The sequence below is a fragment of the Myotis brandtii genome, unplaced genomic scaffold (genome assembly GCF_000412655.1).
Source record: "Myotis brandtii unplaced genomic scaffold, ASM41265v1 scaffold5, whole genome shotgun sequence".
In the NCBI taxonomy this organism is placed as follows: domain Eukaryota; kingdom Metazoa; phylum Chordata; class Mammalia; order Chiroptera; family Vespertilionidae; genus Myotis; species Myotis brandtii.
Genome location: NW_005369060.1, coordinates 1,659,483 through 1,686,712, shown reverse-complemented (window position 1 = coordinate 1,686,712; position 27,230 = coordinate 1,659,483). Strand labels below are relative to the sequence as shown.

The 27,230-nt window shown below is 39.2% G+C and overlaps 1 long non-coding RNA gene across 1 annotated transcript; it reads right to left on the bottom strand.

Moving 5' to 3' along the window:
• Positions 1 to 6,426: 6,426 nt before the first annotated feature.
• Positions 6,427 to 23,818, bottom strand: LOC106727907. Its single transcript, XR_001364145.1, has 3 exons — positions 23,735 to 23,818; positions 8,503 to 8,507; positions 6,427 to 6,437 (listed from the first exon to the last, which is right to left on the bottom strand). It is a non-coding gene; the product is annotated as an uncharacterized LOC106727907 (long non-coding RNA).
• Positions 23,819 to 27,230: the final 3,412 nt, after the last annotated feature.

Here is a 27,230-nt window from a genome sequence, read left to right as displayed (position 1 = left end):
GTCAGGAGATTGGGGAGGTCCCCCCTATCAGGCACAGAGCAGGGCCCGTGGGGGGGGGTGGTTGGGGCGCCGCAGCCTGTCACACACAGAGCCGCAGGGCGATCAGGGGGTTTGGGCGCTGCCCCCTGTCATGCTGATCCCGGTGCCGGGAGCCTCGCTGCTCCGCTGATCCCGGTGCTGGGAGGCATATTACCCTTTTACTATATAGGATAGAGGCCTGGTGCATGGGTAGGGGCTGGCTGGTTTGCCCTGAAGGGTGTCCTGGATCAGGGTGGGGGTCCCCACTGGGGTGCCTGGCCAGTCTGGGTGAGGGGCTGAGGGCTGTTTTCCGGCTGGCGAGTGACTAAAGCTTCCAACCGCTCCTTGTTTTCTTCTCTTTTTTTTTTTTTTTTTCTGGGCCAGCTTTAGCTCTGAGGCCTCGCTGCTGAAAACATAGATACAATGTTGCGGTCCGAGCCCGGCTGAATGGAAGCCCTTTTCTGGGGTTTTGTTTAGCTTCTTATTTGCAACATAGTATATAGTTGCTTAGAGTTGCAACTGAGAGGCCGGCAAGTGAGGCGGTGAACGTTGGAGTCTGCAGCAAGCAAGCCTCCCTGCTCGCTTCAGTGCCTGGCTGCCGGCTGCCATCTTGGCTGACAGTTAATTTGCATATACTCACTGATTAGCCAATGAAAAGGGTAGCGGTCGTACGCCAATTACCATGTTTCTCTTTTATTAGTGTAGATATGCATAGCCCATGGACACACACAGTAGTGTGGTGAAGGCTGGGTGGAATGGTGCAGGTGGAGAGGGTCAATGGGGAAAAAACAAAACAAAGGGGATATCTGTAATACTTTCAACAATAAATATAAATTTTAAAAAAAGAAAGAAAAGGAAAAAATAAAATAGAAAACAAAACAAAAATTGTTGAGTAGCTATTGAATTTTTGCAGTGAAGTTAAAAAGGCTTCAAGTGCGTTTTTGTAAATACTCACCCAAGAATATGTTTATTGATTTTTTAAATTTTTTTGAGAGAGAAGAAGGGAAGAGAAAGAGAGAGAAGGAGACATAAATGTGAGAGAGAAACATTGACCAGTTGCCTTCCATAACTGCCCCAACCAGGGACTGTGCCCTGACCAAGACTTGAACCCACAAACTTTTAGTGCACAGGATAATGCTCCAAACAACTGAGCCACCTGGCTGGGGCTCAAGTGCATTTTTAATGTCTTCATGATTTATATTTGCTCTGAGGATTTTGGAGGTTGTGGATAAATACTTAAAAAATACAGTGTCTAATTAGTATGCTTTGAATACTATCTTGGGAGTAGAGGTGGAAGAGTGGACCCATTGTGAGTTCCAATGTAGTCTATTTTATGAGAATGAATTTGCTTTGTATAAAAACTTGGTACTATTGTGCAATTCAGGTAGTCAAAAAGGAAAGGGATACAAGTTCAGGCTATGGTTCTACAATTAATGTTTAATGTGATTCTAAATGCCCTATTGTAGAATAGTACAATTAAAGTAATATCAAACTATATCTTTTTAGGTTGTGTGACAATGTCTATGTGATTTACTCTCTCAACTTTATTTTTGTTATTTGTAAAGTGGCGATACCACTATAGATTTTTCAAGAGTTATTGTGAGGATTAAATAAAATATATAAAGTGCCTAATACATTACCTGGTACTTTTTGCAGATTGAGTAAGTGGTATTTTATAGAGATGTCTGTATGTCTTCTTTTTAATCATGGGTTTAACCTGGGGCCCATGGACATCTAGGGTATAATAGAAGGTTTTCATTTAGAGAAAACAAAATTCTGTGCAAAAATTGTGCATATGGTCATTTCTGGAGAGAGTATGTATCTTTTATTAGATTTAAAACTTCTCTGTTACATCCCTTAATTACAAAATACATGTTAAATTCTGTTCAATTTAGCAGTCAACTTATAGTTTTGTTTAACAATTTAATTATAAACAACTCAATGGAATGACTAAATTTATTAGAAGCTAGACTTGTGAGGATAGGCCTGGTTATGGCAAAAAATTACAAAAGGAACAAATTTGAAAGTGAAACATTCAGTCCATAGATTTTTTTTAATGTCTCAAGAGTAAAATCTATTTTTCTAAAATTTTCTCAGCCTTGAATTAAATTAATTGGTTGTTTTGTACAAAATTTTACTAAATGAGACCTTTGCTATGGCTAGGAGAACAATGACAATTTTCAATATTTAATTTAAGTGCAAAATGTAAAATTTCTCTATAAAATATTTTATCTTACACTAGAGGCCCGGTGCACAAAATCTGTGCATGAGGAGGAGGGAGTCCCTCAGTCCAGCCTGCACCCTCTTGCAGCCCAGGACCCCTTGGGGGGATTTCTGACTGCGTCCTAGGGGATTGGGCCTAGGCTGGCAGTCGGACATCCCTCTTGCTGTCCGGGACCCCTCAAGGGATGTAGCAGTGTGCCAAGTGGCAGGCGGCCAGGGAGGAGCCCAAATCGGGGCCAGGCGCCACTCGTGCTCATCCTGGCCTAGTGTGCCTGATGCGGTGGAGTTGGGAGAGGCTTCTGCTGTGGTAGCTGTGCTCACCAGCCGTGAGCCTGGCTTCAGGCTGAGCAGCGCTCCCCCTGTGGGAGTGCACTGACAACCAGGGGGCAGCTCCTGCATTGAGCGTCTGCCCCCTGGTGGTCAGTGCACATCATAGCAACCAGTCATTCTGGTTGTTCCACGGTAACAGTCGCTTAGGCTTTTATTTTATAGGCTAGAGGCCCGGTGCACAAATTCGTGCACCAATGGGGTCCCTTGGCCTGGCCTGTGGGATTGGGCCAAAACTGGCTCTCCGACATCCCCGGAGGGGTCCCTGATTGTGAGAGGGTACAGGCTAGGCCAAGGGACCCCACTGGTGCACAATCAGGGCTGGGGAGGGATGCAGGAGGTTGGCCCGCTGGGGAAGGACCGTGGGAGGGCTCCAGAGCATGTCCGGCTCATCTCACTCAGTCCCGATCAGCCAGAACCCAGCAGCAAGCTACCAGTTGGAGCGTCTGCCCCCTGGTGGTCAGTGCATGTCATACTGAGCAGTTGAGCGGCCTTAGCATATCATTAGCATATTACACTTTTATTGGTTAAATGGCTGACTGGTCGACCAGACACTTAGCATATTAGGCTTTTATTATATAGGATGTGTGTTAATATAAAATGCAAAGCTTTTGATTTTTTTAAAACTTTTTAAAGGGGTCTCTTTGAGTCTTTAATTTTTATATATAATATATAAATATTTGCAGTATATAAGGCTTCTGAATGTCTGCCTAATAATACTGAGACCCAAGTATATACCAAATATTTTTATTTAATTTTTTCCCATTTTTATTGAGATATAATTGGCATTTAATATTGTGTAAGTTTAAGGTGTACATATGTTGTTTTGATAAATGTATACATTGTGAAGTGATTACCATAATATGGTTAGTTAACACCTCCATCACCTCACGTAATTACCTATTGTTTATGTGGTGAGAAAATTTAAGATGTACCATCTCAGCAACTTTTAAGTATTGTTAACTAGAGTCATGAGATGCCCAGATTTTGCAACTGGAAGTTTGTAGCTTTTTACTAGTATCTCTCCATTACTCCCATCCCTCTGCCTCTGGCAGCCACCATTCTACTCTGTTTCTGTGAGTTTGACTCTTTTAGATTTCACATATGTGTGATCATGCAATATTTATCTTTGTCTGACTTATTTCACGTAGCATAATGCCCTCAGGGTTCATCCATGTTGTCTCAAATGGTAGAATTTTATTCTTTTTCCTGGATGAATAATATTGAAACCTCAGAGGGAAGGTAGGGAAGGGTTGAGGTAAGGGGGAGAGATCAACCAAAGGACTTGTATGCATGCATATAAGCCTAACCAATGGACACAGACAATAGGGGGATGAGGGCATGAGTGTGGAGGGCAATGGGGGGATAAGGACACATTGGGAAAAGGACACATATGTAATACCTAAATCAATAAAAAAATTAGAAAAAATATTCAATTGTATGTATATAACACATCTTTTATACATTCACCCATTGATGAACACTTAGGTTGTTTCCATATCTTGTTTATTATGAATAATATCACAATGGACAAGGAAGTACAGATATCTCTTCAAGATCCTGATGTTGTTTACATTAAATACAGGTGTCCCTCAAAAACATATACACACTTTAACCACTGACAACTCAATTTTGAAAATGAAATGTATTTTAATAAACACTTTATAATTATTCAAAGTGTGTGTATACATTTTTGGGTACACCTTACATATACCCAGAATTTGGATGTCTGGAACATATGGTAATTCTATTTTTAATTTTTCAGGAACCTCCGTATTATTTTCCATAGTGGCTGTACCAACTTACATTTCCACCAACAGTGCACAAGGGTTCCTTTTTCTCCACATCCTTACCAATACTTGTTACCACTTATCTTTTTTATTGAATTAATTGGGGTGGCATTGGTTAATAAAATTGTATGGATTTTAGGTGTACCATTCTATAATATATCATATATATTGCATTGTGTGTTCATTGCCTCAAGTCAGGTCTCCTTCTATTATCAGTGGGGAGCTCTCCTCATCCCCATCTGTTGCTGGTGGTGAAGCAGGAATTTTGGGGGAACATAGGCAGGCTTAGGGTTTTTTAGAATTGGGGTCCATGGAAAAGTGCAGGGACTGCAGACTGGGAGAAGGTACATTTCCATAGAATGAGGAGCTGGAAACAGCAGAAGGTCTATATTTACAAAACAAAGGAAGGAAACCCCTTATTCAAAGGGAGAAGAAGAAAGCCCAAAGGGAACAAGAAAACAATAAGGGAGGAGGGGAGGAAAACCTCACAGGTGCCATGTGAGGTTGACAGTTGAGCTCAGGAGTTACTATAGTAACTAGTCTAAGGGAATAGTGACCAATCAGAAGGAATATCAAGGCAAAAAGATCTGCAGCCTTTATAAGCCTTAGGGAAAAGGAACTCAGTGGGACTCTTTCCCCCTCCCCACGTGAGAGTCTGTACTTGTTCTTCAATAAAATTTCCACCTTTGCTATACCACCTTCAGTCCGTGGATTCATTCTTCGACTCCGACAGACAAAGAATCCAGGTAACCATCCTGCCCAGGGGAACACCGTGTGTTCCAGTCCAAAAATTCCGTTTCACAGTTGTCCTGCCCACTCTGGCTAATCTATGGTTCCCCAGGCTAGATTAACAGGCAAGTACCTTCCCTATGTCACCCAGACTTTTCTGCTCATGTGTTCATCTCCCCTTTGTTGGACCCCTTCCCCAAGTAATCTGTGGGAAATGGGTTGGTGGTCCCCTGGGGTGTGAAATTCCTGGTGAAGATGGCTAGGCTTATGTCTGGCCTCCCTTTTGCCTTTCCTATGATTGACTAGCTAATTACAATGATATCACTTCCATCATCATTTATCCCCCCTTTTCCCTCTTCAACTCTCCCCCACCCACTTTTCCTCTGGTAATCACCAAACTGTTTTTGGCATCCATGAGGTGTTTTATTTTTTCTTAATCCTCTCCCCTTTTTCAATGAGCCTCTGAAGCATAGTAACCTCCATCTTGGGTAAAAACTGCTGCTCAAAATTTTAACCCTGCTATTCTGGCTTCTGTAAATGTTTGCTTGCTTAAATAATAGGGAAAAATAAGATTTACAAAACAAAGGAAGGAAACCCCTTATTCAAAGGGAGAAGAAGAAAGCCCAAAGGGAACAAGAAAACAATAAGGGAGGAGGGGAGGAAAACCTCACAGGTGCCATGTGAGGTTGACAGTTGAGCTCAGGAGTTACTATAGTAACTAGTCTAAGGGAATAGTGACCAATCAGAAGGAATATCAAGGCAAAAAGATCTGCAGCCTTTATAAGCCTTAGGGAAAAGGAACTCAGTGGGACTCTTTCCCCCTCCCCACGTGAGAGTCTGTACTTGTTCTTCAATAAAATTTCCACCTTTGCTATACCACCTTCAGTCCGTGGATTCATTCTTCGACTCCGACAGACAAAGAATCCAGGTAACCATCCTGCCCAGGGGAACACCGTGTGTTCCAGTCCAAAAATTCCGTTTCACAGTTGTCCTGCCCACTCTGGCTAATCTATGGTTCCCCAGGCTAGATTAACAGGCAAGTACCTTCCCTATGTCACCCAGACTTTTCTGCTCATGTGTTCATCTCCCCTTTGTTGGACCCCTTCCCCAAGTAATCTGTGGGAAATGGGTTGGTGGTCCCCTGGGGTGTGAAATTCCTGGTGAAGATGGCTAGGCTTATGTCTGGCCTCCCTTTTGCCTTTCCTATGATTGACTAGCTAATTACAATGATATCACTTCCATCATCATTTATCCCCCCTTTTCCCTCTTCAACTCTCCCCCACCCACTTTTCCTCTGGTAATCACCAAACTGTTTTTGGCATCCATGAGGTGTTTTATTTTTTCTTAATCCTCTCCCCTTTTTCAATGAGCCTCTGAAGCATAGTAACCTCCATCTTGGGTAAAAACTGCTGCTCAAAATTTTAACCCTGCTATTCTGGCTTCTGTAAATGTTTGCTTGCTTAAATAATAGGGAAAAATAAGACTACTCCCATTCCAGAGAGGCCATAAACCATGCCCCAGACAGAGCTGTCAGTGCTGGCGCCAGGCCAGGCCTTGAGATATGGTCTCACAGCCCTGGCCCAGCACACAGGACTTTTTCTCAGAAGATCCAGAAGTCTCATTCCAAATTTGGGAGACAAAGAGCTGAAAAACGTATAAATAAGGAAGACTTCCACCATATTGGGCCCCAGAATTTGAGAAGCAAGATTTCCTCTGGGCTTGCTAGCGCTAGCGAAATGAAAAGACTCCAAATAAATTTGGCTTATTAATTAAGGCGTCTTCTGATTTACAATATAACAAATCCCCACCCTCCTGACAGCTGTTAGTCTGTTCTCTGTATCTATGAGTCTGTTTCTTTTTTTGTTATTTTGTTCCTTCCTTAGATTCCACGTAAATAAAATACTGTGGTATTTGTCTTTCTGTGACTGGCTTATTTCACTTAGCATACTATTCTCTAGGTCAGTGGTTCTCAACCTTCCTAATGCCATGACCCTTTAATACAGTTCCTCATGTTGTGACCCCCAACCATAAAATTATTTTCGTTGCTACTTCATAACTGTAATTTTGTTACTTTTATGCATTTCCCCTGGGTTCAGGAGGGTAGGTGTGGGTTATGAATCATAATGTAAATATCTGATATGCAGGATGTATTTAGGTGACCCTTGTGAAAGGGTCGTTTGACCCCCAAAGGGGTCGTGACTCACAGGTTGAGAACCGCTGCTCTAGGTCCATTCATGCAGTCACAAAAGGTAAGATTTCCTTCTTTTTTTGTGGCCGAGTAGTGTTCCATTGTGTAATGTATGATAGCTTTTTAAAAATAAGTTTTTAATTGAATTTATTGAGGTGACCTTTGTCAATAAAATTGTATAGGTTTCAGGTGTGGCCATTCTAGCAGGTGTGAGGTGATTTGCATTGTGGTTTTGGTTTGCATTTCACTGATGATTAGTGGTATTAAACACCTTTTTCATGCACCTGTTGGCCATCTGAATATTTTCTCTGGAAAAATGTGTATTTACATCCTGTAACCAATTTTTAAAACCATTTAAATGAATTTTTAAGTATAGAGTTCAATGGTATCAAGAACATTCACAATGTTGTGCAACCATCATCATCATCCATCTTAAGAACTTTTTCATTTTCCTAAACAGAAACTCTGTAGCCCTTAAGCAACAACTCACCATTCTCCTTCCCATTACCCAGCCTCTGTCAACCGCCATTCTACTTTCTGTCTCTATAAATTTACCTAGTCTAGGTGCTTCAGATAAGTAGAATCATACAGTAATTGTCCTTTTGTGTCTGGTTTCTTTTACTTATAATATATTTAAGGTTCATCCATGTTGTGTGTAGTGTGTGTCAGATTTTCCTTCCTTTTTTAAGGCTCAATAACATCATATTTATGGATATATCACATTTATTTATACGCTCATCCACTGGTGTACAGTTAGGTTGCTTCTATGTTTTGCTGTTGTGAATAATGTGAACATGGGTGTGCCAATATCTGTCTGAGCTCCCGCTTTCAAAAATCCGCACTCTTAGCACCACGCAGAATTGACTCCCATAAACATCAAGGAAGATGCAAATCAGTGTGGGAGAGCAGCAATGAGAAGGTGGAGGAGCTGAGCAAGATGCAGTGCAAGAGGGACAGGGCTGCAGACTGAGGGGCTGCCTGAGAGCCCCTAGCAGAAGAGCCTGCTGGAGAATAGGGGTGAGGCCTTCCACAGGGGAGGGGAGCGTTGGTGCTCTTGCAGAAGCCTGTTATTTTGTCTTCTTCATTCCCATTAGTCGTATCTCATCACAGTAGGCTGGCCAGGAGCCCACACCAAGTTGGTGCCAGCTGACCAACAAGATCTGTCAGGAAGCAAAGAAAAGGGTATCGTATCAGCTGCAAAAACAAATAGAGGTGGACTTCCCACACCCACCCTCCTAAACCCAGGGGAAATGCACCTCAGCATGCAGCTACCACCAACTGTGCTCACTTAACTGAGACAGGGGAGCACTTACCTGGCAGGCACAAATAGTGCAAATGAAAATGTACCGTTCCTGGACAACAGGTATCTGGTTTCTCTCTACCCTTCCACTCTCCTACAAACATTTTAAAATCAAATTTTTTGTTGTTGTATTTACTGTTGATTTGTAGGATTTCTTTATGTATTTTGGATATTAATCCCTTATGAGGGATATGATTTGCAAATATTTTTCCCATTACATATGTTGTACTTTCATTTTGTTGATGGTTTTCTTTGCTGTGCAGAATTTTTTTAGTTTGATGCAGTCTTACTTGTTTATTTTTTTATTTCGTTGCTTGTACTTTTCACATAATTTTCAAAAAATTGTTGCCAACATCAATACCAAAGAGCTTTTTAAGTATTTTATTCTAGTGTTTTATGGTTCATGTCTTACGGTTAAGTCTTCAATCCATTTCAAGTTAATTTTTATGTGTGGTAAAAGATAGGGATCCGATTGCATTCTTTTGCATGTGATTTCCCAGTCTTTAAAACACCATTTATTAAAGAGATGATCCTTTCCCATTGAGTATGCTTACGTCCATTGTCATATAATAGTTGATTGTATGTGCAAGGATTTATTTCTGGGCTCTTGATGTTATTACATTGCACTATATGTCTACTTTGATGCCAGTACTATTACTGGTGAGACGATGAGATCTGAGTTCTTGTCTTCTTGAAGATTTCAATCAAGAGACAAAATATAGTAAAGAAGACAAGAATTTATTGGCTACAGCAAAACATATACTTAGGGGAGTCAAACAAGGAAGGACATAGAAGAAGTAACAGGAGAGCCTAGGCTGGATTGGTTTGGCTCACTGAGAAGTGAGAGAAAGGGGGCCTTGGATACAGGTTCGGGGCATTAGCCTGAGTTGAGTTGCTGATGCCCATTGCTCCCCTGGTTGTAAGTCTCATGGGGTCCCTTAAAGGGAAGAAGGGAAAAGGGATGGCTCCAGCATGCTCCCCTGGGGGAAATTATGTGCTGGGCCCTTCATCCTGAGCTTATTTATCTCTCTCTTGCAGGTGGAAATCTTAGGGGAGGTCTCAGGGGAGGGTCTCACTAGAATATTTATCAGCTTTCCAGGTGAGCTCTTTCAGGGCGTGGTCTCCACTGATTGGTCAGCACCAGGGCAGGGGGTCATTAGTCAATCCAGCTGGTCCTGAGGCAGCCATGGCATCACTTATCTGGTTTTGCTGCTTTTCTGGGCCTGGAGCTGAAATACAACTGAGGCCTAGATGTTATCTCTAGGGAGGATAAGGTCAGGGGTCTAAACCGCATGAGCTATATGAAAGATCAGGGTCCAAACAACATGGCCCATGATGTGCTAGGGGAGGATAGGTTATCCAAGGGACAAGATTCTTGTTTTTCCAGTTTTGCCCCTTGCTAGGCATCTGGAGCTTTTTGTCCTTGTAAGTGTCTGTACCTGGCCCATTGTCCTTGCTCTGCTCATGGCTGTCCAACTGCCTATAACAGTAACATACTGTTTTGATTACTATAATTTTATAATACAGTTTGAAATCAATATATTTCTATATTCTCAGGATTGCTTTGGTTGAGATATTTTGTGGTTCCATATGAATTTTAGGACTGTTTTTTCTATTTCTGTAAAAAATGCCATTGGAATTTTTTTTTTGGGGGGGGGGGGTTGCATTGAATATAGAGCTATGGGTAGTATAAAATTTTAAAACAACTTTTTAAATTAAAAATTTACTTTTTTAAACTTTAAATGTTTGAACACATTAGTCCATGGATGGATGCCAAGTTATTGGTACTAATGGTGGGTGAATACAAGCAAGGGATGTCTTATTTGGCCATTATGATTAATGCCCCTCAAATATTTGTTGTTTTTAAATGTTTGAATTTAAACTTTTCTATTATTTTTATTTGTACATTTACTTTAAAAATGTAAACATTCAGCCCAGCTGGCATGGCTCAATGGTTGAGCGTTGATCTATGAACCAGGAAGTTGTGGTTCAATTCCTGGTCAGGGCACATGCCAGGTTGCGGGCTTGATCCCTAATGTGGGGCATATAAGAGGAAGCTGATCAATGATCCTCTCTCATCATTCATGTTTCTATCTCTCTCTCCCTCTCTGAAATCAATAAAAATATATTTGAAAAAAAAGTAAACATTCAAGGGAGAAAAACCATGAGATGAGAACTAAAGTTTTCTTTTAAAGAATTACAAAATAGAGCATTCCATGATTTATTTTTCTAAGTGATTTCTAATACTCATGAGGGAGAATTATTCACGCAGAGAGATGATGCTGAAATGCATGGCAAGAATTCAATTGCAAACTGAATTGCATCAAACATCATAGGATAATTTGTTACTTTAAAATGAATAAGTAATAATGATAGTCATCTTTGTCACAAATTGGCATATTCCTGACCATATTTTTATAAGTACTTTTACTAAGGACTTATTATGTTCCAAGTATTTTGCACACATAAATGTACTTAATACTCATAGTAATCAGGTATTATTTCTGATTTTATAATTGAGAAAATGAAAGATATTTAATTTTCTGTTACTTAGTATAAATTATAAATACTATGATCCAGGCACTGTTTTTGGCTCTGAGTATAGAATAATAATAAAACAGGAAATATTCTGTTATCATAGAGCTTGTATTAAATTGGAGAAAGAAAATAAACAAATTAATATGGTTTTAGGGTTATAAAGACAATATAGAGCAATATAAGGAGATAGATTGTGGTGAGACTAAGGAGAAGTCTTGAAATTTCTTTAGATGGTATAATTGAGAAAGATCTCTCTGGGTTTGTGGCATTTTAACCTGAATAAAAAAAGTGAGAGACAGGATGATATTTGGGGAGAGCACATTCTTGTCAGAGGGGATGAAATCAATGCACAGGTCCTGGAATTCCTAAAGTAGTGGTTTGCTTTGGCTGGGCAGAACAGTCAGGTGGAAAGGCAGGAGTGTGGGTGAGAGAGAGAGGACACAAGTCCAAGAGGTGAAAGAGTGTCAGGCACAGGAGCGGGGTTAGTCCTGTCAGGTTTTTCTTTGCAGGCTTTGATGAAGATTCTGAATGAGATTAAAGTCACTGGAGGCTTTTGAGCAGAGTAGTGCCATGCTCTGATTTACACTCAAGAAATATTATTCTGATCGACTGTAGTAGGACAATGATGCAAAGAGGTAGCCGCTAAGAAGAATCTCAATAGTATGGGCAAGAGAACAGCCGTGGGCAAACTACGGCCCGCGGGCCGGATCCGGCCTGTTTGAAATGAATAAAACTAAAAAAAAAAAAAAGACTGTACCCTTTTATGTAATGATGTTTACTTTGAATTTATATTAGTTCACACAAACACTCCATCCATGTTTTTGTTCCGGCCCTCCGGTCCAGTTTAAGAACCCATTGTGGCCCTCGAGTCAAAAAGTTTGCCCACCCCTGGACTAGGATAATGTTAAATGATATGAAAGGTGGTTAGTTTCTAGGTTTATTTTGAGTAAAGAAAGCAAGGTAGAATTTAAGGAGGAGTCCCATGTCTTTGATCTGGACATTTGAAAAAATGAAAGTTACATTTTATTAAGATGTTTAGGAAAAGAGCATGTTTTGGAGCATAACTAGATTAAGACTTTTGTTTACAGTATGTTAAGTATGGAAGTTGTGTTAGATATCTCAGCGGAAATGTCAAGTAATCAGTTGGAACTAGAGTCTAGGGTTCAAGGAAGAGCTCATACTTAAAGCCATGGCACTGGATAAAATCACCTGGCAAGTCTGTAGATACACAAAGGAAGAAGTCTGGAGAATATGAGGAAAATCCAATAGTAATAGGGGAGAGCGGGCGCGAGGGATGTTTTTTAGAGGCCAAATGAAAGTTTTTCGGGAAGAAGTGATTAACAGGTGGGGTCCTAGGGAAACTGAGCATTGGGTTTGTATTGTGGAGGTCATTTCTGACCTTGATAAGATGATGAAAGTGTTTGAGGCACCTCTCACCGACACCAGAGACGTGTTCCCAGACAGCCCCCTGAGTCAGAGGGTAAGGGCTATCCCCAACCTTGATCCTTGGCTTCTCATATAAATGAATTTTATGAGAGACCTTGACTGTGTTGTGAAAAGCCAATTTATTAAAGCATACACCTTTATTGAAAATGCAAAGCAAGCAAACCTATACATCTGGCTTATGAAGCACAAGAGGGCTCTCAGCTAATCTGAAGAACAGGTTGGGTGAGGGTCTGAGGCAGGGGTCCTCAAACTACGGCCCGCGGGCCACATGCAAATACAAATATTGTATTTGTTCCCGTTTTGTTTTTTTACTTCAAAATAAGATATGTGCAGCGTGCATAGGAATTTGTTCATAGTTTTTTTTTAAACTATAGTCCAGCCCTCCAACGGTCTGAGGGATAGTGAACTGGCCCCCTGTTTAAAAAGTTTGAGGACCCCTGGTGAGGTGTTATATATACTCCTGTCCATAGGTCTCAAAATTCCTCTGCTGAATATTTTGGTACAGATTAATTCTCAAGGTCTCTTTTTTACTTTGTTGTGGCCTTTCCAGAATGCAAAGCACCTGCCAACTTTATCTTGCCAAGCCTTTTTTTCCCTTTCCCTCCCCTTCCTTTCTGCATCCTCTTATTAGAGAAGTTTTTTTTGTTTTTTGTGTTGTGTTTTTTTTTTGATATGGTGATGCCTTTTTATTTATTTTTTTAATTTTATTTTTTAATTTAATTTTATTGTTTAAAGTATTACAGATATTAGAGAAGTTTTTTAAGCATTTGCTCTGCATCCTTGGCTGGGGAAGATAAAGGCTTGTTAGTTACAAGCTGGCTGCAAATTGCCCACACTGTTTGACCTTGTTTTAACTTTCCTGTCTCAGTTTCCCTATTCTTCCTGCCCTGGAATCCTGTAACAGAAGGATGAAGAAGTTATCTTTGGAATTCCTATTTTCACTATAGAAATAAGAGCAAAGAAGTTAGGAGAGAAGATGGGATTTTGACTATTATTAAAGACAAGTGAATAATCATCATCTAACAGTGGGTGAATAATTTTACTATGGCAATTTTATGGAATATCAGGCAACATTACTTCTCTCCTTGAGGTCTGTGTTCATGCACATAGATGGGACCAACATAAATATGAGATTTTCTTTAGCAATATTTATTTTCTCAAATAAAGGTAGGAAGTCGGTGAGGACTAGAAGTTAATCAGAGTTGGGATCTTGCCCAGTTAGTAAACTGGAGGAAGAGATGGAGAAAGCACTAAGTATTGTGATGGACCATGGAATCTAAATAGGATAAGGATGAAAAAAATGTATAAAACACATGATGGAGAAAAAAAAATATATCAGTAGATTCAAGGTCTCACAGTGAGGCAAGTAACTCTTAGAGTTGGGATAAAGAGGATCCAACAATATCTTAGCTGTGGAGAGTGGGATAAAGAACTGGATGTAGTAGTTGGGAATAACAAATTGTAGTTCCCGAGTCAGGTGAGTTTCCTGATGGCAGGCTGTGAGTTACCTACGGTGAAGTGGAAAAGTGTGGGGGATGGCAGAGGAGGGGGAAATGTGCTAGGTGAGGGGCTGTATGGAAATGTATTACAGGGGTCACAGTTCAGAGGGGCTCAGAGTCAGAGGCTTCTTATGGTTTCCTAAGGCAACCAGGAACCTAGCCTTAGTAGTGTTTTAGGAGGTGATAATCAGATCTAATTAGAACCTCCTTCTAAGTTAGTTGTTCTCAGCCTTGGTTGCACATTAGAATCACAAGGGGGAACTTAAAAAGTCCCTAATGCCCAAGCTTCACTGCAGACCAATGAAATCAAAATCTTTTGGGGGAGGGCGACCCAGACATTAGCAATTTTTAAAGCTCTCCAGGTGATTCCAATTTGCTGCAAGGGCTAAGAACCAGTTTTCTAATTGTGAAACCAGAAGCAGCAGCAAGACATTTGGACTCTGACCTGGGTCTACATGCTAAGATAGACCACCTCCGGCACTATCTGCATATAAGGTAGGAATCAGATTTGCCCTCCTCCTGGGTTTGATCGTCTAATGAGCAAAAGCTTATGAGAAAAGCTAACCGAATGACTCAAACAGCTCAATGGATGCGTTTGAGTATGGGTTTGTGCATATTCGCCAATAAAACGTGATAAAGGAAGTTTCCTCCCCAAGAGCTGAACAATCACCGCTTGAGGCTCTGTTCTGCAAGGCGGCAGGTCACCACTGAAATGGCAATTGGTTCTATGTACATTGCTCTGAGCGCTCCTTAAGAACTTTTACTCTTTCTGAAGATAATCAGGTGAAAGGTTCACAGCACAACTTTTCACGGTTAATTAGCAGTTAGAATAGCTTCAAGAAATCGAGTAGGAAGGAGCAGATGGACTCCCAGCTCACCTTGGGCAGTAATTTGTATGTCCCAGCCATTAGTCTTAGTTGCTAATATCATCCAGAAGTAAAGTGATCTTGTAGTTTTGCTTATTTTCCATTTGGTTGCTAAAAAAATTTAACTCCAATATCTAAATTCTGCAACAACAAAAAAGAAAAAATAAATAAAATGTTTATATCTGAGCTATTTAATTTGTAACATGTTGCCATCATAATCTCCTGACATTGGTGTAACACTATAAACACACCTGATTGCTGTATTTTATGTGCTCTGAGGACACTAATATGCCCTGGTAAGCTTGCAAAATACAAAACAAACAAATAAACAAAAAAAACCCCAAACAAACAAAAAACACACAACACATTACATTTTACTGGTTTCTCCCTAAAATGAGTTACAGCGGAGTAAAGGTTTTCTTTTGGATTAAAATTTTTTATTTTCTTTTAAAAATTCTCTGTTCAAATGGTCCTGTTTTTTAAACAAAACCGTTTGTAATATTGTAGAAAGCCAGTATTTTTGTTTGTTATGGAAGCAGTTTTGCTACATTTTTAAAATAAATCTTTACTCGACAAACATTGATAGCACTCTGAAAAAGTTTTAAATCTTATTAACTGGTGTCATAGTTTTTGAATTTGAGGTGGAGTAATGGGGTCTGCCATACACCCTTGCATTTTGTTAAATCTGTGGGTTTAAGTGGCAACATTGTGCTAGAGAGTGAAGCCTGCCACTTTCCTCCACCTGGGAATGTGTGTTAGTTCTCTTTGGAACGAAGGCATTACTTAAGTTTAGCTTGTTATTATTTCCCCTATGGGAGTGACAAACTGTGCTGGGTGACCTTTGAAGAGTTACTTATTGCCTCCCTGAAAAGTTCCTCCTTCTGAAGTAGAGAAAATACTTGCTGAGCGAAGGAGGATGGTGAAGACAATGCTTGTCAAACACTTTTGTTTCTTCTCGGAAAGAAGTCAACCGTGACAGAATCGCAGGACAAGTTTTCTCAAGTTCACCTTGTGCCATCCACTCTTCATCACACTTTGGCACCCTAATTAGCCATGATGATGAGTCAGAATTGGTTCTGGGCAAAATATTACAATGAACAGTTTCAATCAACATCTACCCTGTTTGTTTGTTTTGGGTTTTTGTTTGTTTATTTGTGTGTGCCCTTCTCCTTGATATCTCTACAATGTGTGTATGGATTTCATCTTAACATACAAAACACCTGATACAAGTTTGCCTTTCTACATAGGTACTGCATGCGCCAAAATCAGCCCCATTTCAAGTCTTTTGTCACTAAACAAAAAATTTTGTTTGGATACTATCCCAAACCAATTAAATCAGAAACTCTAAGAACGTAACTTGGAGAATATTTAGGTTTAAAAGCTCCCCAGGTGATTCTAATGTGGCCTTGCTGAAGTATCATTGTTTTAAGGCAAAAACCATGGATTCTTAAGGTTCTAATTCTAAAGAATTAGCAGGTATATAAAGAAGATATTTGTAGGCCAGAAATCCGTAAAGGCTATTTATGACCCTCAAACGAATGACAGGATATTACCTCATCAGCCAGAAGGATGACACAGCTAAGCTAACAATGATATTTTATATTATTATGAAATTCCTCAATGGCCATAACCATTATTTTTTCATCTTAGCACTGGGTCTACCTATAATCCTCTACATTGAATGTATTATTATTTTCCTTGTATCTGATAGCATAATGTCCACTAATGAGAGACTAATTTACTAATTCTATTTGGTGTGGGAATAACTCCAAACTCATTTGACACTATGTCACAGTGAACCTCTGGTTCTAAGAAATGCCTGCATTCACCACACTGACAATAGAGTTGTGTTTTCCTTCGATGCTTTAGTTAAGTTAGTGAATCTTTGCCTGATTGGAGTTTGCTGCCTCTTGGTTCAGAATAATTAGAAGGATGACCACAGAATTATAAGAATACTGGGATCTTGTTCTTGGCCATAGAGGCTTTCTGTTCAAAACTATAGTTTTCCTAAGTTGATTGCTTTTTGAAGGTTGTATGGCAGGATAATAAGAAGCTAGGTCAATTGCTGGGTAAATGCAATGGGGAAATTGAGACAAGACAATTAAACCAGGCCAAATAGTTTGGGCAGCTTGCAGCCAGCTCGTGAATCTCGAGACCTTATCTTTCCCAACCAAGGACACTTAAGTTTATACCTCTCTTCCCTAACCAGAGAATACATAGCTTAAATTACCCTGGCCTGGGGAAATAGAGAACAAAGACCCAATTAATGCCATTTGTGCCAACTAATTCAAGGACAGATGAACTCTGGGGGACAAATAACAAAAACCCACAAACCATTTGGATGGTATCACTTGAAGGGTGAACTGTGGCAGAATAGATAGCTTCTAGGGCAGGAGGATGAGGAAGTGGGGAAGAAAGGGAGTTTATCTCACCCACTGAGCAAAGAAGTCAGCAGTCTTGGGACTTGCCAAGATTAAATCATCAGACATTCTTATAGATGCTTGGAAAAGTCAGAACAATGTAAAAGGGACACCTTGAAATCTAGTCTATCTATCAGGGGAACCTTGAAATCTATAGGGGGAAAAAGTATAAAACTCTTGAACCACCACCATGCAAGGTGGTCAACCAGAGTTGCCCACTTGTGCTTTATGCCGAGTGTATTTTTAACAGATTTGCTCATTTTGCTTTCTTAATAAATTCATTTGCATTGTTTCAACACTGCTGTCACTTGTCTGAATTCTTTCTCAAGAGCATGAAAAGAGCCAAGGAGGGGGAGACTTGGGCTGCTCTCTGGTTATAGTTGGACCAGGTCTTAGAAAATAAATGACTAAAGCTGACCAATAAATATGGGAGAAAAATTCCTTCAGGCTTCTGGCAAAGAGGGGGGGATGGGGGATGGGCCATTTGAAATACTCAGAGCATTTTGTACTTAACAAGGTTTGCCTTCAAGAGAAACTAGTTAATTAGAGCCTAACTGGCAGTGGTATTATCAGAGCCTAACTGACCTGGGGTAAGGGAAATACAGGTACCAAAATCCAGCACCCTCTAGCTATCCTGCTCCACCTAAGTGGGGAGAAAACTGAAAAACACATGTGAAGTTCACAGTGCAGAGGCATAGGCTCACTGAACGAGAGGGATTAAATTCCAGTTTACAGGAGTAAAACATGACCCTTACCTCACTACTATATTCTAAAGGCCTTTTTAGCCCTGGCCAGTTTGGCTCAGTGGATAGAGCATCGGCCTGCGGACTCAAGGGTCCCGGGTTCGATTCTGGCCAAGGGCATGTACCTTGGTTGCGGGCACATCCCCAGTAGGGGGTGTGCAGGAGGCAGCTGATTGATGTTTCTCTCTCATTGATGTTTCTGACTCTCTATTCCTCTCCCTTCCTCTCTGTAAAAAATCAATAAAATATATTTTAAAAAAATAAAAATAAATAAAGGCCTTTTTAAAGCAGTTTCTTTTATCCAGTAGCTAGCTTATCTGGCTATCAAGAAAAAATGCAACACATATTAAGAAGCAAGAAACATAATTTGAAGAGACACAATAAACATCAGAACCAAACATGGCAGGGATTTTGGAATAAAATATGTTTTATTAATTCATTGGCCTTTTGGTTAGTCTTCTCTGATGTACTTTTTGGGAATATTATTTCTCAATTGATTGTTTCAATAAAACAGTCTTGTGGCTATTTCCTGAGAAGTAGGCATTGTGGCTTTTTTTTTAACTTCCCTGGGCTTAAAAAGATTTAGACAAATGCTTTATGCTTTGGGGAGAAACTGGTTTTCTCCTTGATGTGTTATTACCATTAGCAAGATGGAATTCTGAGAACCAAAGGACACTGTGGCTTCAGAAACTTACTTAGCTGCTTTGGCCTGCCTATTGTAAATAAGAGATGATCTGTGATTTACAGTAATCTAACTGACTTGTAAAGCTGAGGGCCCCTACAGAGGTTTTCATTCAGCGAAAAAGTTCTAGTATGAAGGAATAATGACAGGGCCACTGAATGTGTGTTGTTTTCAACAAATGACTTTCTGCATTATTCTGTAACTATTGATAATTTTGTCAGTTGAATACACTTTGAAAAGGTTTGCAGTGACCCCTGTACAAAAGGTGGACATTAGTCTAAGACTCCTTTGCAATATATGTTTTCATCTAAAAAAAAAAGAATTTTGGTCACATTTTGATTAATTTTAATTTTTTTAAATATAAAAGACTAACTTTTTCATGGGAATTAAAAAATAATCTGGGGCCCCTTGAAGTCATTTAGGGCCAAGTCTTTTAAATCATAAATATTGTTTTCTTTAGATGTTTAACAGATGTGATTCATTTGTAATCAAAGCACAGTTTAATTTTTATCCTCCATTCCCATAAAATGTATTCAGAGAGGCAGTGTTCTTATCCTGATCCTTGGGAGGCCCAAGACATTTCCTGTTAGTCTCTGATAACAACAATTTCATGGTGCTTTTCTTCCAAAGTTATCAATTCAGTATTAATTCATTAAGTGAAAATCTCACTCTATATAATAGTCAATATTTTTACCTTCATTGAAGATTTTAACTCCTTTCTCTATAGGTAGGAGGTCCACCTGTTGGTAGTTTCTCCCTTTGGTCTAGTAAGGAGAAGATAATATGCTCAGCTAATTTTTATTTTCTTTTCCCCTTCCTTCCTCACTTTCTCTCCCACTCTTTAGCTTCAGTGAATGGAAGTAGGTGGAGAGAAGAGAGAAAAGGACATAGGGCAGAGAAATATATTACTTAGGAGATGTCTGGTGATGTCATAAGCTGATTTTAAGTTCTTTGGGCCAGGTAGATGTTACAGGCTGATTTTTTCCTATGGGTAGAAATGCCCATTCTAAGGCGTTAGATGAATGAGTTAGTGAATGGGTGAGCAGGAATTCTTCCTGGGGTCCTGTTGTGTCTCACAGAATCTAAGAATGAAGAATGAAGCTGCGGACCAGAGGTGTTCAACAAGGCAGAAGTTTATTGCAAACAAACACAGGCTCCCCCCTCAAGGAGGGAATTCAAATGGGTTGTCCCCACGCATTCTGCTCTTACCCTTATATCTGCTAAAGGGCAGCTCTTTGTCTATCTGCACAGCTCTCTGATTGGTTCCTGGCCTTTTGGCAACATTTTATTTTGCACTTGCAAGAAGAACATCCTTGTTTCAAAACAATCTGTTTTTCTGCTATCCTATTTTTCTGCTATCCATCCTATTTTTCTGCAAAACATTTTGTGGTTTCACCTAGCTCCACAATTCCTCCTTCTTCCATCCCTTACTCTTATCTACCTAATTCTGCTTTAACTCTTTTCATTAGCACCTCCCACATTTATCCCATCCCTCGTGGGGGAGGGTGGGGATTTCCACCAATGAGTCTTTTCAGAAACCCATTCTTCTTACAGAAAACCCTCCATTTTGTGGACCTCAGAGTTAATGGACTTTGGATTTAAGGGACAAAATTTCTGGTCCGTATGTCATATGTGAAAATTAACACCCTGTTAATTTTGAAATGCTTTTAACAAAGATTTACTTATAATTAAATTAACAGGGGATTTTTAAAATATTAATTCACTGTTATTTTTAACAAATTTTAGTGAATAGGTCATATGTCGAAAAAAACTGTAGTAATTTCACCTCCATAAATATTACATATCTACAACTATAGTCTACATACTTAAATCCAAGAGTCACCTATCATAAATAATGTTTGTCGAATGATTAGCATACGATCACACCACATCCCATGGGGTAATTGGTTCTGTTGTTGAGTGTCTTGACTTTCTGTAGCAGTTTTATCTTGTGCTGGTAGAAGTTCCAACGTGTGCTAAGCCACACCTCAGCCATTTGTTTACTGGAGGTGACTGGTGATGCATGCATTTACTAGATCTGTTCAGTACAAATGTAAAATTATAGTAATACATGTAGAAAACTTTCCTGTGTAATTAAACTTTTAACACATACTTAATTACACAAATGTGTCTACATAAGTAAAAACAGGTAAACTAACTTGTCAATTTTTAACACATGCATTTGGAAAACCTACTTTATTATATAAAAGAATTTTGGCTTTAAATGGACACCACCTCACCTGAATTAGTCCATTACATCAAGATTTAACTGTATGTTGACCCAGCTTCTTATCTCTGATTTGCTTGAAGATTCTAAGAGTTATTATTATTAACATTTTCTTTTAAATTTTGTTAATAATAATAACTCTTGTACTCATTTCTGTGTATCATATTTTTTGTCTCAATTGAAATTGAAGCAGGGACCAAATGGCAATAAAATACACTGGGTTTGTCTAATTCGTGAGGCTGGAAAAATACTTCCTAACCTAACTCCTCTTTAGTTGGCCTTCTGTACCCACATTTCACAGCTCACATTAAATGGGCCATGTGAGTTAAAGTATTGCTGTGCTCTCTGTATATTCATATTAGTGTATCAGACTTGACTAGCTTTGTAGGATTTACAAAGCTAGAACGTTTGAGGCATTAATAACTGTGATTATATTTTATACAGTTAATTACTTTTAGCCTCTGTATATGGTGAAATATAGTCCCTTTCCTGCAAGGAATGCAAGTTTTGAGCTATCGATTTGTAGCCCTCTATCTTTTACCCCTTAAAGGTAAATTGCTATAAAAATGTAAACTATAGTTTTATACATTTATGCCTATGATTATCATATTTGCATGCTGAAAAGTTACTCTAGAAAGAAATTTTCTATTAAAGTTTTTCTGGCTCATTTAGATTCAGCAATTTCTTTTTCTTTTTAAGAGAAATGCAATCTTAATACTTTATATGGAATGGAATTAGAGTCTGAGAGCTTTAGGGAATTTTTTAAAGGAATAGAATGCATACACTGCTTTTATAAAAATAGACTCCTGGAAGATAGTTTGATCACTATATGGGAAGCTCCTGGGTCCCTAAATGATTATGTGAAGCAGAGCAGCACCACACCCCTCCCCGAACATGCGGTTAACTATGACATGTGACCTATATGCTTATTAACTGTGACATATGAGAGAGAAACTATTAATATATTAAGCTACTAATATTTTGGGGTTGTTTATATTAATTTTATTTAATTTAGTGAATCTCTGCTAGTTTAAAATTGGTTGCCTCTCTGTTCAGGATGATTAGAAAGAATTTTCTAAAAATGGAGAATATGTTGTAATTTAATTATACTATAACCAATATTATTCATAAGCTATATTTTAAATTAAAAAAACAACAACCAATGTTATTAAACATTTAGAGATAGGTGGATAGTGTTGCACTAGCCATTGTAATATAACTCAATGAGTTAGGCATATCTGGAGATAATATGACTATGTGTTACCTGAAAGGGCGAAGGCTACGCCCTCCATCTTGCCGGTATCCTCCATGTTGGGGTAGGAGCCACGTGCTCAGACCCCCTTTCTTCTCGGAAGCCCAGGCTTCTGCTGGCCACGCCCGGGATTTTAAACTAACCAATGACAATCAAGGGACGTGCGCGCCATAGAGATGACCACATCCTGTGTAACAAGACCTGACTTGCGCCTGGCCAATCGGCAGGGCCCACAGTCAGTCCACTCCCCTCACTCCACCCCCCTATTAAAACCCTGAGTTTCTCACGCCATCTCACTCTGCTTCCTGTCGCTGCATCGGCCAGGAAGGGGAGGCGAGCTAGCTCAATAAAGGATCCTTTGCATTTGCATCGAACTGGCTCCTAGTGTAGACTTTTGGGGATCTTGAGATCTGGGCATAACATTACCAATGCAGTTCAGTTCCAGTGAACTAAAGAAGCTCATTAGAAAGTACAGAATTTTAATAGTGGGAAGGATTGCAGTTATAAATATAGCAATGTGTTCTTGGATCTGTCCAGAAAGTATATTTTGGTCAGAAAGAAAGAGTTTAATATTTTCCCCTTCTCCCAGTCCCACAGTTGCGCAACCTGCCTGCCTCTCTGGTCCTTTTTATTTTTACTTCTAGCCACTCATCTTCTCTCTTAGTTAATTCAACTCAAGCTTCACACTTCTCTCTTATGTTTAAGTTTTAGTGGCTCAAATGTTCCACAACTAAAAATTTTATTTATATAGAATCATTATCCTTCCAATTAAAATGCAAGTTACTATGAGAACATACTTTGTCAAAATAGAAATTAATGTTCATATAAAATACAATTTAAACTTTGTTTGAATTTTATTATTCAGGGTTTTTTAGAAAGATGTTAATTAACATTGGAATTTGATCTTCATATTGAACAAATTTACTTATTAAAATGGAGTTCATAAGTATTGAGCTGATTTATACTGGAGGGAAATTCTTTTTAGTAATTTTAATTCTATTTCTAAGATAAATAGTTGCATTGTGTGGACAAAAAAGGAGCCACATGCTAAGTCTGACAAGCTCAGAGGAGGCCTGCATGGCTTTACAAACTCAGAGACCTACAGTAACCACATAGGATTGTCTGAAATTCAAACTTCCCATAAAAGTGAGTTACGGTGGTAGTCAAGTCCTAGGCTGATATCTTCATTGACAAATGCCAATCTTTACCTTAACTAAGCCTGCCTATTGTCTTTTTTGCATCTAAGATAACATACCCTTGGGATATTTGAGTAATTCCCCCATTTTGCAAAATCCCTTAGGGCACAATCTCCCACCAGAGTGCAAGATCGTGGACCCTTCGCTATTATCTTGTTCCCTGCTTACCATCTCCATGTGCTGTAACTGTTCATTAACTATTCTGTACTCACCAATGTAAGAGAAGTATGTGTTTCTTCATTTTACTTTTCATCCAATCCCAGAGTTTCCTTGTTTTGTCTTCTCTCGACTCCTTAATCTATCACTAATGAATTTCATGTAACCCTCTTTTTCCTCCTCCTTTGATTGTAATGTATAAAATAAGGTGCAAAACTGCCATTCTCTGGAGCATTTTTTCAATTTGTTGAGATTTGCTTCCCAGCAATTGTGATCAGTTTGGCTCAAATAAACTTGTAAGAATCCTTAGAGGTTTGGGCCATTTCTTACATTGACACAGTGCTCTAACATGAGATATAGAATTAAACCAACTGAAAGAAGGCATGGGTCTGATTTTTTCCCACTATGAAGCTACATTATTCTTTAAATGCAGGGCATTATTTGGAATTTTTTTCCCTTAACATTCTGTTTTCAGAAGTCAGAATAAACTGGATCTATTCAATATCATTTTGCTGAATTTGTTAGTCATAACATTATACTTATTTATAATTTATTATGCATGTTTGATGACTTTGGAAAACATGTATTTAATTATTTCATTCTGAATTTATCTTGAGAACTCACTTCGAGAACATGACATTTTATTAAAAGTAATTAAATTAATCTGGGATTTGTCAAAGAAATTTTAAAAAATTAAACATATTGTACTCTAAATTTCTTAGTATTACCATTTGTATCTGTTCTTGCTATTCTTAACCATTCTACAGTTCATGCTATCTGTTTAGATGTGCAAGATAATGGAGTTATTAGATGTAGCAAATACATGTCTAAAAAGAAAAAAATAAGAGGAGTTGCTTTTTAAAATTTTTTCTTTTGGGGTCCAGTTTTGATGGCATGATCCATTAAATCTGTCTCCCATTTTAGGTCAGATAATAAAATACCTTCCATGATGGAAGACTACTAGGAATTGAAAATTCAAATGCCTTCAGGGTTGGGCAGTACTCTAGAGCAGAGGGGGATTCTGAGCTACAGAATGCATGTGGCACAGCAGCACATGCCTAACGTTATGTCTTTCCACAAAGCATAGATCATACAGTATAGATGCAAACTGCCACTCAGATCATTTTTACTATAAGTTGTAGAATAACAAAGTTGAGATTCTATATCAGTTTTCCAGGAAAAACTGAGCTAGAAAATTAACCAAAGGTCAAATCCTCATACAGAAGGGAAATGTCTTTTGTTAACCCTCACCCACAGAGTTTAATCAAAAGTAACCATAAACACAATAACAAATTAATCGTAGCAGTCGTACTAAGTTTTCTTTGTAAGAATTGCAAATCTTACAACTGCAGAGGCAACCTGAAAGCTCCTACTGACTCATCAAAAGTTAGCATGTGGCTCAATAAGCAGACAGTGCAAGTCAGGGACAGAAGGAAAAGATAGATTGAAAGAGGGTGGATCCAGGACCTCAGACAGAAATTCACTTCTAGCCAGACTGTCTAGATGTGTTTATTAATCCTTAGTGGGGAGGGAGTGGCTTTGTGATGATATAAGACTGCTTCTGAGTTGCACATAGTAAAATAAATTGCCTCTGTGCCTAAGATAATTGTAAGGTATGTAATGTGTGTGTATGTGTGTGTATGTGTGTATATATGTGTGTGTGTGTATGTGTGTATGTGTGTGTATGTGTGTGTGTGTGTATGTGTGTGTATGTGTGTATGTGTGTATATGCGTGTGTGTGTGTGTGTGTGTGTGTGTGTGTGTGTGTGTATTGAGGCAGCATCTTCTTATAAGTGTGGGCCCTAAGTCAGACTGCCTGGCCCTGTCACGTCTTAGCTCTGTGACCTTGAGGGAGTTAACATTTCATGCCGTGGTTTTCTATTTGTAACATGAAGATAATAAATATATCTTAGTCATAGCATAGGGTTGTGTGAAAATTAAATGAGCTAAATATAAGTAAAGTTCTTAATGAAGTACTCTGAATACAGTAAAATCATTAAGCAAATGAAAGTAATTATTAATAAATAAATAGGTAAATGTAGCATATCCATAATACTGTTTACATTATTTTAAGTTTATTCTCATTTATAATGCTCAAAGTTAATGAGCTCTGTGAAAGAATAAGAAATATAAATTGGTCTTTGTCTACAGTTCCTGACATAGAGCTTCTAAAACCTTGCAAATAGGGGTACTAGGAGAATCTTTTGTTCTAATATTTGATCTTTGACACAGTTCCTGACAAAGAGCTTTTAGGGTTCAGAATTTTCTAAGCGATAGGAGCATTTAACACAGAGCTCCTTGTCCTTTAGATTTTCCTGAGTGATAGGAGTGTCTTTTGTTCTAATGAGGTAACTCTTGGTGGGCTCCTGGACAGGGGCTGGTCACCAGAAAGATCCAGCTATGATTAAGCTTTATTTGGGAACTTCAAACCAGGTAAAAGTGAATGAAATGAGTCCAAATGACCATCCTGATTTCCTAGGCCAGTGATATGTAAACATTACTGCTTATTTGAGTCATGCAGAAAAAGAATTTAAAATATAGAACCCCAAGACCCACTCCACACTTACCCAAACTGTCTGGGAATGGTTCTCTTGAAACCTGCCAGGCATGAACCTCTGGATCTAGTGACTGAGGACAGATAGTTAAAGCCGCTAGTTAGCACCTAGTATATTGTAGTTTCTTTAACTGGAACTGCACAATGTTGACTAACTATGTGTTGTCATTGAATATGTACCATGATTTGTTTCTCCCATTTTTTTTTTCATAATTCAGAGCAGAAATATCAAGGTTACAAATGTTCAGGCTTCCCAAAAGTGTAGATAACTGAGTCACTGACTATGGGTCAGATCTCCATATCCATGTAGAACATATCACCATCCATTAAAATAAGCCGATTTCCAACGTGTGGTATTGTTTATATGCACATGTGCATGCACACATGGATATTTATTGTATCAGATATGTCAACAGTACTCAATAAATCTTACTCATGAACTATCTCTCTGCTCAGATAAGTAATCCTACATGCGAATGTAGGCCGTGGTGGTCACTGGACTGGTAATAGGGACTTCACCTAAGGCATGTTAGGTCTGATTCAATAATGGAATTGATATCCCCTCCCCTGGGAAACTGACCTTTAGATCACTTCGCAACTGACATTCCCTTTTACTTAGACCACATTCCATATGCTCCAGACTTGCCCAGTATCTGGACCCACCCAGAGAATTCCCCACGTAATAAGCTCACCTAGAGTCCTTTAAAATCTCTGGCTCCTCGTCCCTGGGTGCTGACACCATTTGGGGGCTCAGCACATCTAGTTTCCAGATGACTTATTAAATGTTTAATTCTTTACCACTTTCGGCCTTGTGCATACCTCCTTCAGTGACCCTAAAATTTGGTGCCCAAACCTGGGAGGGTTCCATGGGGAAGGGGAGCCATCGCCCCACCTTCAGTCACCCCAAGTCTGCTACTCAGAGAGCCATAACTAGTGGCAGCTCATCTTGGGCTTACCTCCAAATCCTACTCGGGTGACACAATCACCAGGCTCAATTAGGCCTCCCTCCCTATGGGCCCTCCTGAACCAGCCAAAAAGACATGGGATCAGGAACATCTCCTGCTCCATTGTGACCC